The following is a 10,178-nucleotide window of genomic DNA, read 5'->3' as shown; positions in this document are numbered from 1 at the left end:
ATTAAAGCTGTCAGTGACAAAAATCTATTTCTTCTATGTAGCTCAAATCTTTCTTGCTGTTGTGGACACGTGTCAACCTGGTGAATTCAGTAAGCTTTTACTTTCTCACTGCCTACTTTGGGTCATTGTGGATTCAGGCACGTGAGAATGTGACTATAGTGTGAGGCAGGGATTGAAACCTGGAGTTTAGTTGAGAAGGGTTTAGTCTAAAGGGATGTCTGTCTATCTCCACTTCCCTCTAGTCCATGAGCTTTTGTAGGGCATATAAAAGAAGGTCTATAAAATAGGTCATCTCCTTATTCCCAGTGATAAAGTTCCCAAGTGCCTGACTATGTAGGTGTTCAGCAAATGCTGGTTAGAACCAAAGAAAGTTTGAGAACTTAGGGTAGAATTTCCCTTTACTGTTAACCATTCAGATATCTTTTCTGGTGATGTGCCATTTCAAGTCTTTTACTCATTAAAAAGATGTTGATTGTTTTTCTCTTACCACTCTGGGTAAGTTCCTATCTATTATGAAAACAAGTCCTTTGTTGGATATATGGCTGCAGTTCTCTTCTCCCAGTCTGGGATTTGCCCTCTTACTCCTCCTGGTCTCTTTTGATGAAAAAGCTCTCAATTTTAATGAAACACCGACAGTATGTCAATTTTTTCCTAGTAAGATTAGTTCTTTTGCAGTATTGATTAGGAAATCTTTACCTATTCCAAGGTGATGAAGATACTCTCCTATTTATTTTTTCTAAAAGCTTTTTATAAAGTTTTTATTTTGAAAAAAAAAAAGTCAAACCAGCAGAGAAGTTGTGAGAATAGTATAGTGAATTCATGTGTGCTCTTCCCTTAAGTTGTGAACCAGGGATGTTTGAGACCTAGAGTCACAATTAAGAATTTTATATTAACTGTTTCTTAAATGATAATAAGAAAATCTTTTTCATATGGTTAAAAAATACAGTCTGAAGGATAATAACATGACAAGTGAAGCTTCTGATTGCCCTATCAAATCTTTCCCCCCAAAGGCAGCCGCTATTATCACTTTATTCCACATGCTTATAGATATTTTCCATAGGGACACATCAATATATGTATGAATATTCCTTATACTTATTTACCAAACAGGACATAGTAGTAAGGCTGTCTGAACATTGCTGTTTTATTTATTAATGGGTCTCAGTGTCTTCCCCTATTGGCCCCCTTGGAAAGGACCATTTTCCTTTTAAGGGCTGCAGACAAGTTCTTTGTACCCAAGCTTTATAATGTAAAGCTGCTGAGCCCTCCTGTAAGGATCAGTTAGGTTCTGTTTAGTCTTCCCTTATCACAAACAGTGCTGCATAACCATCCTCGTGCATAGGACTTTGTGTGAGTGAGCAAAGCAATGCTCGTTCCAAGGGTGGGGGTGATCATGCCTCTGTTGGTTCTAACCAATTACCAAAAAGGTTCTGTGGCTTCAAACCTACAGCCGCATGTGATGGGGCCTTTCCTCTCTTTGAAGGAAGTAGAGAGAAGGAAAGAGAACATTTATAATGGAAAGAACAGCATAAACAAAGGCTTAGAGTGGAGTTTCTTAACCTCGGCACCATTAGTATTTTTGGCTAGACAAGCTTTTGTTGTGCGGGCTGTGCTCTGCAGGGTAGGGTGCCCGGCAGCATCACTGGTCCCTCCCCACGGGATGCCTGGAACAAGCCACGTTCTCTCCCCCATGAGCTGTGACAACCTAAAAGGTCTCCAGACATTGCCAAAAGTTCCATGCGGTGCAACATTCCCTTAGGTTGTGAACCATGGCTTGGGGGTAAGGGATGTTTGAGGATCAAGCTGTGGAGCGCGCGTGTGTGAGTGTGTGTGTGTGTGTGTGTGTGTGTGTGTGTGTGTGTGTGTGTGTGTGTGTGTGCGCGCGCGCATGCGCGCTCGGCAAATAGCTGCAAAGCTGAGGAGACAGATGGAATTACATTCTTGAGGGCTTCAGGGTTAGTCTGAGGAGAGATCTGTCTCTTCACTTGACTATCTCACCATTCATAAAAGCCTGCATTGTGTGAACCCCCTGTGTGTGTGGTTTTGCTTGGTGAGGTGAGAAAACCACAACCTCTCTGCTCCTTTGTTAGTAACAAACAACTCCGGGTAGGGCTTTAGGCATGCACTCGGTATTCATGACCTTTAATATCATTCGGTTCTTGCAATAACACAGGAGGGTCCTGATCCCTGGTTTATAGATGCAGAAGTGGAGGCACAGAGGTGGAAGCTCGCGTCCTCTGCTGGCTCAGGGCACTGCGTTTCCCATTGCTCTGCTCTGATAGCCGGCTTGGCCGCTGTGAGTTCTGAAAGCACAATACACAGCTATTCTCATGTATTTTAGTCATTATTTCCATCATCTGTTGAACCTTAGAATAGGCTTTAAGTCATCATTCCCTCTCTCTTCTCACATTTTGGTTTATTTTTGGAATTGAGATCAATGGATTAGCCTTTGCTTTCTTTCAGGAACCTCTGCTGCATTTCTAACCACACCCGGGAATAAAGTACCCCTCTCCTGCTCAGTTTCCTGAGCGGAAAATTGATAGGTACACTCTTACGCTCTGCAGTTCTTGGTGTGTTATTATTAAGTTTATTCCTTGGTGGAGAGAACTTGCTAACTACAGTAATAAATAACAATGAATGTGTAACTTCAGCTTCTAATGAAGTGCTTGGTACATAATAGGTACTCAGTAAATGTTGGAATGACAAATATATGATCACATGGTTAACTAAGTGCAGTAGCATCAGGGCAAGTAGGGAGTCTGCCTGGGTCCTGGGCCTCAGGTGCACCTGAACTTTGGAATACCATCCCCAACATTATCTAAGCCCTTCCAGGGATCAGGATTGGCCAGGGCCAGCAATGCCATCCAGACAGGGTGCTCTGGGCCCCATCTGAACCCACCTCAGCACTGGTTCTCACTTCTCCCATTTGGCATACTTTCCAGTGCTCTGCCTAGTGCATGGGTTCAACCAGATGCCTCATAAGAGTCTAAGAATGTTTCTTTTGCAGATCACATGATGTTGGGTGGTCAGAATGGTGGTGAAACACCGATTTTAGTGACTCAGTATGTTTATATATGCATAAATTCCACAGAAATATTTGCATGGGCTTCTACATACCAAGGGATAACATTAGTAGACATGGGTCTACTAGGCCATCACTCATCATTCAGGAAGTCATTCAATGGAGTTCATGCCTTCAAGTGACCCCCAACTAAATAATGTTATCTCTGTGATAAGTGCTATGCCATTATCATTATTATTATTAGCAGTGGGAACATGTGCTTGGGACTCCTGGTAAGGACGTGGCTAATCCAGCCAGCACATGGTGTATAGGGTCTTACCTTCATAGCGGTGGTAACATCGAGGCTCAGGTCTTAAAGAGCAGCTAGAATGTTTCCAGGGGGAGCAAGTCATGTTCAGGGAACAGAAAATACTTCTATGGGGCTAAAGGATGTGGTGGGGCTGGCAAGAGGTAGGAGATGACCTAGAAAGGCAGATGGGGCCATAACATGAAGAAGCCTGTCACCAGGCTGTTTCTGAACCTCTTTTCTGTAGAGAGTGGAGTCACCCAATGCCTCTTAGCTAAGAAAGACATAGTCAGGTGCATAGTTGAGCAAGTTCATTCAGCAGCTGTGTGGAAGCTGGATGAGAGGGAAGCAAGACAGAAGTCAAGGATACCCGTACGCTCCAGGTACGAGGCGCCCAGCCCCGGAGTGAAGGTGCCAGCCTTTGGGAGGGAGAAGCAGTGAAGCCACAGTGAGTTGGGCCGCAAACGAGGAACTGGGAGACTCGGCCACCATCTCCTCTCCCTGGGCAGCCCCTTTGATGATGACTGTGATCTCTGTTCTCCCCTCCCACTCTCTCACTCCCCTCTCCTCTCCTCGTAGGATGAAATGGGGCAGGGTGCTGCAGCCAGGCACCCTCCTGGATGTGCGTGAAGTTGAGACCAGCCGCCCCCCAGGCAGCCCGCCCTTGGGAAGGCTTCTCCGGAAAGCTCACAGAGCAGGGAAGGAGGGAGGCAGACGGTTCTCGGTCCGACAGCACGGCCTCCACAGAGGCTCCTGGGTTCATCCTGAAGGGCTTCAGGCCGGGTCCTCGGACGCCTCCAGGGCGGCAACCGCAGCTCCTCCGAGAGCGCAGGTGAGAGGTTTGCAGCCTCTGCTTCCTGACGTGCGCCCACCGCGCAGCTCTGCACGCCCCTGCATAGTCTTCCTCCCCCAGCATGTGTCCGAGTCCCCATCAGGACCTGTTGCATCTCTGGAAATGACCTCAGTCGTTAAGAATATTTGTTCTTTTTGGCTTTTCAAACAATGTCCTCGTTTTGCCAGAGGAAAAGGGAAAGAGACTCTCTAAACCAGCAGGCCGCCCTTTGTTCTGGGCCCATAAATCTGGCGCGAGCACATGTCCGGCCTTCCCGCCCCTCCTGCATCATTGTCCCCGTGGCTGATTAATAGGTCAGAGCTAACTTTAAACTGGCATTTCCTGACCAGCCCATCTCCTAGCCCCCCACCCTGCCAGGCTGTTCTTTCAAAACCCGCCTCATGTGAGAACATGACTTCACTACAGGCCCAGCCTCCTCCTCTCAGGGGGCTCCCTGGCAGCTGCTCTGACCATGGCCTGTGCTGTCGGCGGGGTTCAGGGGTTGGCCCGGGGGAGGGCTCAGGCTGGCGAGGGTCCAGCAGGGCGGGTGCTGGCTCAGGGTGTTTGGGCCTCCCCTGGCCTGTCTAGTCTTAGAAGGCTAGGGGCCTCAGAAACCATCTGAGGGGCCTCCCAGAGAGAGGGGGTGGCAGTAAGTACGAGAGGTGTTTTTATTTTGCTTTGTCCTCCTTTAATGTCCTGTGAGTGACTGAATTATATCGCAGCCAGACCAGATGATGCTGTAGAAGAGAAAGTGCCAGTATGGAAAAATGTTCTTGCTGTTGACTGAGGAAAGCAGGGTATGAAAGTGGAGGGTGTATCTGTTATCTAGCCATACGATTTTTTAAAAATTTTATTTTGGTATCATTAATATTTAATTACATGAGCAACATTATGGTTACTATATTCCCCCCGCTATTGTCCCCACCACATACCCCATTACAGTCACTGTCCATGAGCGTAGTAAGATGCTGTAGAGTCACTACTTGTCTTCTCTGTGCTATACTGCCTTCCCCGTGCCCCGCCCCCTGACATTATGTGTCCTTATCATAATGCCCGTTATTCCCCTTCTCCCTCCCTTCCCACCACCCACTCCTCCAGTCCCTTTCCCTTTGGCAACTGTTAGTTCATTCTTGGGTTCTGTAAGACTGCTTCGGTTTTGTTCTTCAGTTTTTGCTTTGTTCTTATGTTCCACAGATGACAAATCATTTGGTACTTGTCTTTCTCCGCTTGGCTTATTTCACTGAGCATAATACCCTCTAGCTCCATCCATGTTGTGGCAAATAGTAGGATGTTTTTTTCTTATGGCTGAATAATATTCCATTGTGTATATGTACCACATCTTTTTTGTCCATTCATCTACTGATGGACAATTAGGTTGCTTCCATTTCTTGGCTATTGTGAATTGTGCTGCGATAAACATAGGGGTGCATATATCTTCTTGAAACTGGGCTCCTGCATTCTTAGGGTAAATTCCTAGGAGTGGAATACCTGGGTCAAATGGGATATCTATTTTTAGATTTTTGAGGAACCTCGATACTGCTTTCCTTAATGGTTGAACTAGTTTACATTCCCACCAGCAGTGTAGGAGGGTTCCCCTTTCTCTACATCCTCGCCAGCATTTGTTGTTCCTATTCTTTTCTATGTTGGCCATCCTAACTGGTGTGAGGTGATATCTCATTATGGTTTTAATTTGTATTTCCCTGATAATTAGCCATGTGGAGCATCTTTTCATGTGCCTGTTGGCCATCTGAATTTCTTCTTTGGAGAATTGTCTGTTCATATCATCCACCCATTTTTTTAATAGGGTTGTTTGCCTTTTGGGTGTTGATGTGTGTGAGTTCTTCATGTATTTTGGATGTTAACCCCTTGTTAGATATGTCGTTTACAAATATATTCTCCCATACTGTAGGATGCCTCTTTGTTCTGCTGATAGTGTCCTTTGCTGTACAGAAGCTTTTTAGCGTGATGTAGTCCCATCTGTTCATTTTTGCTTTGGCTTCCCTTGCCTGAGGAGATGTGTTCAGGAAAAAGTTGCTCATGTTTATATTCAAGAGATTTTTGCCTGTTTTCTTCTAAGAGTTTTATGGTTAGCCATATGGTCTTTACAGTAACTATTTTACTTGGCTAACATGGATGTGGAAGGTGTGTACACCTCAAAACCCACTTCAGTGTTGGGGGCTGTCCCTTAACCCTGGGATGAGCCACAGCATCCCCCCTATGACCATAACCTCCAGCCTGTCAAGAACCCAGTTAATAAGAATTGCAGTGGCATTTCTGACCTAAGCCAGGCAGGCTGAAACCATCTCTCTAATGGCAGCATGCACATAGCCACACAGGCCACAGCTGGGGGATGCTGACGCATATTATGCGGGTTATCTTAGTGGTCTCAGTGGCCCGGTGTTAGTCTCGTTTTACAGGGAGGACCTGGGAGTCAGAAGATGACGGGAAGCCAGGCTGTCATCCCCCAGCGAGTGAGGGAGAGTGGAGTGTGAATTCAGGTGTTTCCGCTGCTAGGGAATAGCTTCTTTCAAATATTCTGCATTCCTGCTGGCCAGTCTGGGGGTTGGAAAACCCAGGTACCATGTCAAAATCTGAGTAAGTTTAGCAAGAGACTTTCCACCAGTCTGCTGGTAATAGCCAGGCTGAAAGGTCCAGTGGGGAGGTCAAGGGTGCAGCTCAAGGGCTGTCTTTTATATTCACTAAATAAACCTCCTTCACTCTATCTTGGGGTCTGAGGCAACTATGTACCTCTAGAGGCCAAAGCTTTTCACAGTAGTGACATCAAGGATGAAAAAATGCACAGAGCTTGTGGTCAATGTCTCTGCCCAAATTTCTGTCCATTCCCCATATTATCAGCTGATCTGGAAAACAGATTCACCATAAACAAACAGGCCCTGGGAGCATCCAACAAAAATAAACAATGAGTGACACTGAGCAAGTCCAATTTCAGTCCCCCAAAATCCTGACTTTGGAAGGCCCCGATTCCCTCCACATTTCAGTCATTAGACTCTTTTGGAATAACCAGTGTTCCAGATAGGTGATTATAAAGACTGAGATACATGTAAGTCACTCACTGGACATTTTAAAAAACACAAACTAAAACAATGTGTTCACTTTGTTGTCAAATCTCCATGTGTGGTCCCTCCAACTGTGTTCAGGTCTCATCTTTCAAGGCCAGGGAGGCCATAGTTCCTATGAAAACTCTAGAAAATATACAGAAATAATGACATTAAGGCCACTCCCAATCTCATCACAAAGAAACAGCCGTTGTATTTTTCTTCAAGGGGTGTGTATCTGTGTGCATATGTGTGTGTGTGTACATACCTATCTATATGGATAGATTATAGATATACTTAAAAAGGATCATTCTGTACATACTCTTTGCCTTACTCAGTCAACATCAAGAACATCTTTCCATGTCAATAGCTGCTTTTCTACATCATTTTGCATGGTTGAGCAGTATTCCATTATATGGATATACCATCAAATTTAACCCACTTCTTATTTCACCCAGTGCTTCTGATTTGGGTTGATGTCAGGGATTGAATTGTTGAGTACTTTCCATGTGCTGAATTCTTGGCAAATGGGTTATGATGGGAGGCAGGGCCCTGTGATGGAGAGAACTCCATTCACATCCCATCTCTGTTCCTTACTGGCTCTTTGACTTTCTGTGTGTTACTTAATTTCTCTGAGCCTCAGTTAACTCTTGAGGAGAACCTGGGTAATGAACCTTTCCTTCAAGCACGATTGGAAAAGTGAAGTGAGCTAAGATCCATGTAGAGTCTGGCACAGGGCAGGTCCGCAGCACGCGGCAGCGGAGACTGCCCTGTCCGGCCTGAGGGGAAGAGGTCAAGGCAGTGGCTGTGTGGGGGGCAGGGCTTCCTGGCAAGGCCTAAAGGGGGAGATGGGCTGCGCAGGCAAAGGAGGAGCCTTGCAAACATTCCTCTGGCCTGTGCTTCGGTTATGCAGAATGGAGCCAGGGGAGGACACATTTTCCCGACCCCCCTGGGATGGTGGGAGTGGGGGTGAGAAAGCTCTATTGGTTCACTGGCTGACCTCTGGCTGTGAGTGAAGGGATAGACTCAGGGGCCTGGCCGGTTGGACTTGCTTGCTGCATGACAGGGAGCTTGTAGTTGGCCGTGGAAGTGGCTCCAGAGTTTTGGGTTCTTTCCCGGCAAAGAAGATGTGAAGAGCTTAGGCTGGGAAGTTGCAGATGGATCTGAGTCCCAGCCCCTGCTCTGACATCTCTCCGATCTTCAAATCTCCTCGTCTATAAAATCAGGTCAATAGCCCCAGCTTCATGGGGTGGTTGTGAAGAGAATGAGAGATAATACATGCCAAGCTGACGCCTGTGTAGGGCTGACACCTGAAAACACACAGTAGGTGATGACTGCAGATTTTTTCTCCACCTGTCCTACCTCTTCCACCTGCTCAAAGAGCTCTACCACCTGCCTCTGCATGGCTAGAGGGGACTTTGACAATGGTCAGGTGCTTACAGAGTAGAGTGAATAATGACAGGAAAATATCAGGGATGAGGGGTATGGGCATGACAGGAGGAGGGATGTGGTCTGAACTAGAAAGCTTCAAGTAGACCATGGAACTTAAGGTTCTGATCCAGACAGGACAGAGGCTCCTAGGAGGCAGGTATGATCTGGGTGTGCAGGTCTGGACAGCTGCTCTGAAGAAGGCAGGAGCCCAGAAGCCTTGGGAGGGCTACACAATCCTCTCCTGGAAACAGGATGCAAATCCAGATGATTTTTGCAATATTTCACTAGGATAGGTGGATAGCTCTAGAGCAATGCTATTCAAAGTGTGGTACACAAAGCTGGCGCATGATCAGCACAAAAACTGAGAGCAAATGCCTGGAAAATTTTATAACACTTTAACAAAGTAATGTTGTGTGTGTTGAATCTAATAAAAAAAATTGAGTGTGTATTTTCTATGTCCTTTAAAAATTTACAATTTGGGTCATTTGTTTTTATTGTATTTTACAAATGCCTGAGTCTGTGATGGATTAGTGAATTAAAATTAAACAAAACAAAGTGGGTTCCCCTAAAGATACTTCAAGAAGCTCTGCTCTGGGGCACTTGATACATGTCGTGCATATTCTTCAGGGAGTTCTCAGCATTTTCACTTCAGAGGCGAATGTGGAATCATGCGTCAGAAAGAGGTCTGGGCGGGGCCAGAAGCCCTTGATTCCAGGCCTTCGCAAGCCCGGGTCTCTCTGTGTGGTCTTGCAAAGGCTCCCTATGATCAGTTTCATTAGCAGTGAAGTGGGGGTTATAAAAACTGCCACATGGGAGTTTGGAGATTCAAAATAAGCAAAGGGCCCAATGAGATCTCTGGCCTGTAATAGGTATTACAAATATTTGTTCCTTTTCTCTTTTTCCTTTGCAATTGATTTGCATGTATCAAATGTTTAAGTATTTTGCTTTCTTGGGCTCTTAAAAAATATTTCCATCCATCCCACTTTTTGATTGTCCTTGGCTAATGAAGGTTCCTAGCATTTCCACAATAATAGTTCCAGCACTTTATATACATTCTCACAACAAAGCAAGAATAACATGGTGGGGATAGCCTTACATTTGGAAAAAGAGAAAACTGAAGTCGGAGGGGTTGAATGGCTTGCTCAAAGTCCTACAGCTACTATGGACAGCTTGAAATCAGACCTGTCCAGCTACCCAGCCTTCCCCCATCACACCTGTTTGGATGGATGAGAGTTCCTTCTAAAGTTTCCCTCTCTCTGTCTTCTCTTTCACAGGTGACTGTTCCACAGTCAGTGGTCAAATGTTCAGTATACCCAGGGGGGCCAGGGACCCTCGTGCTGGGAGCCAATGACTATATGTGTAGCTGGGTCACACTTTAGCAATTGCTACAGCAGAGAAGGAATAGAGCTATTGCTCTTTGTAGGAACACCAACCCTCCCCCCTTGCTTCTGTAAGGTCACAGAGGAAGTTTTGGGATGGGTATTCTTTTTTGACTCTGGAAACCCAACTTCTGAGGATACATCAGTCAAGGCAGCTGCTCACACTGCACAC

General features: G+C 45.8%; 1 long non-coding RNA gene across 1 annotated transcript; it reads right to left on the bottom strand.

Moving 5' to 3' along the window:
- Positions 1–2,123: 2,123 nt before the first annotated feature.
- LOC140847186 (uncharacterized) lies at positions 2,124–4,379 on the bottom strand. The gene is made up of 3 exons (XR_012126914.1): positions 4,000–4,379; positions 3,342–3,484; positions 2,124–2,303 (listed from the first exon to the last, which is right to left on the bottom strand). It is a non-coding gene; the product is annotated as an uncharacterized lncRNA (long non-coding RNA).
- Positions 4,380–10,178: the final 5,799 nt, after the last annotated feature.

Source organism: Manis javanica, chromosome 2 (assembly GCF_040802235.1).
Source record: "Manis javanica isolate MJ-LG chromosome 2, MJ_LKY, whole genome shotgun sequence".
Taxonomy (NCBI): Eukaryota; Metazoa; Chordata; class Mammalia; order Pholidota; family Manidae; genus Manis; species Manis javanica.
Note: the sequence above shows the minus strand (reverse complement) of the source record. Positions and strands in the feature narration are given on the sequence as shown.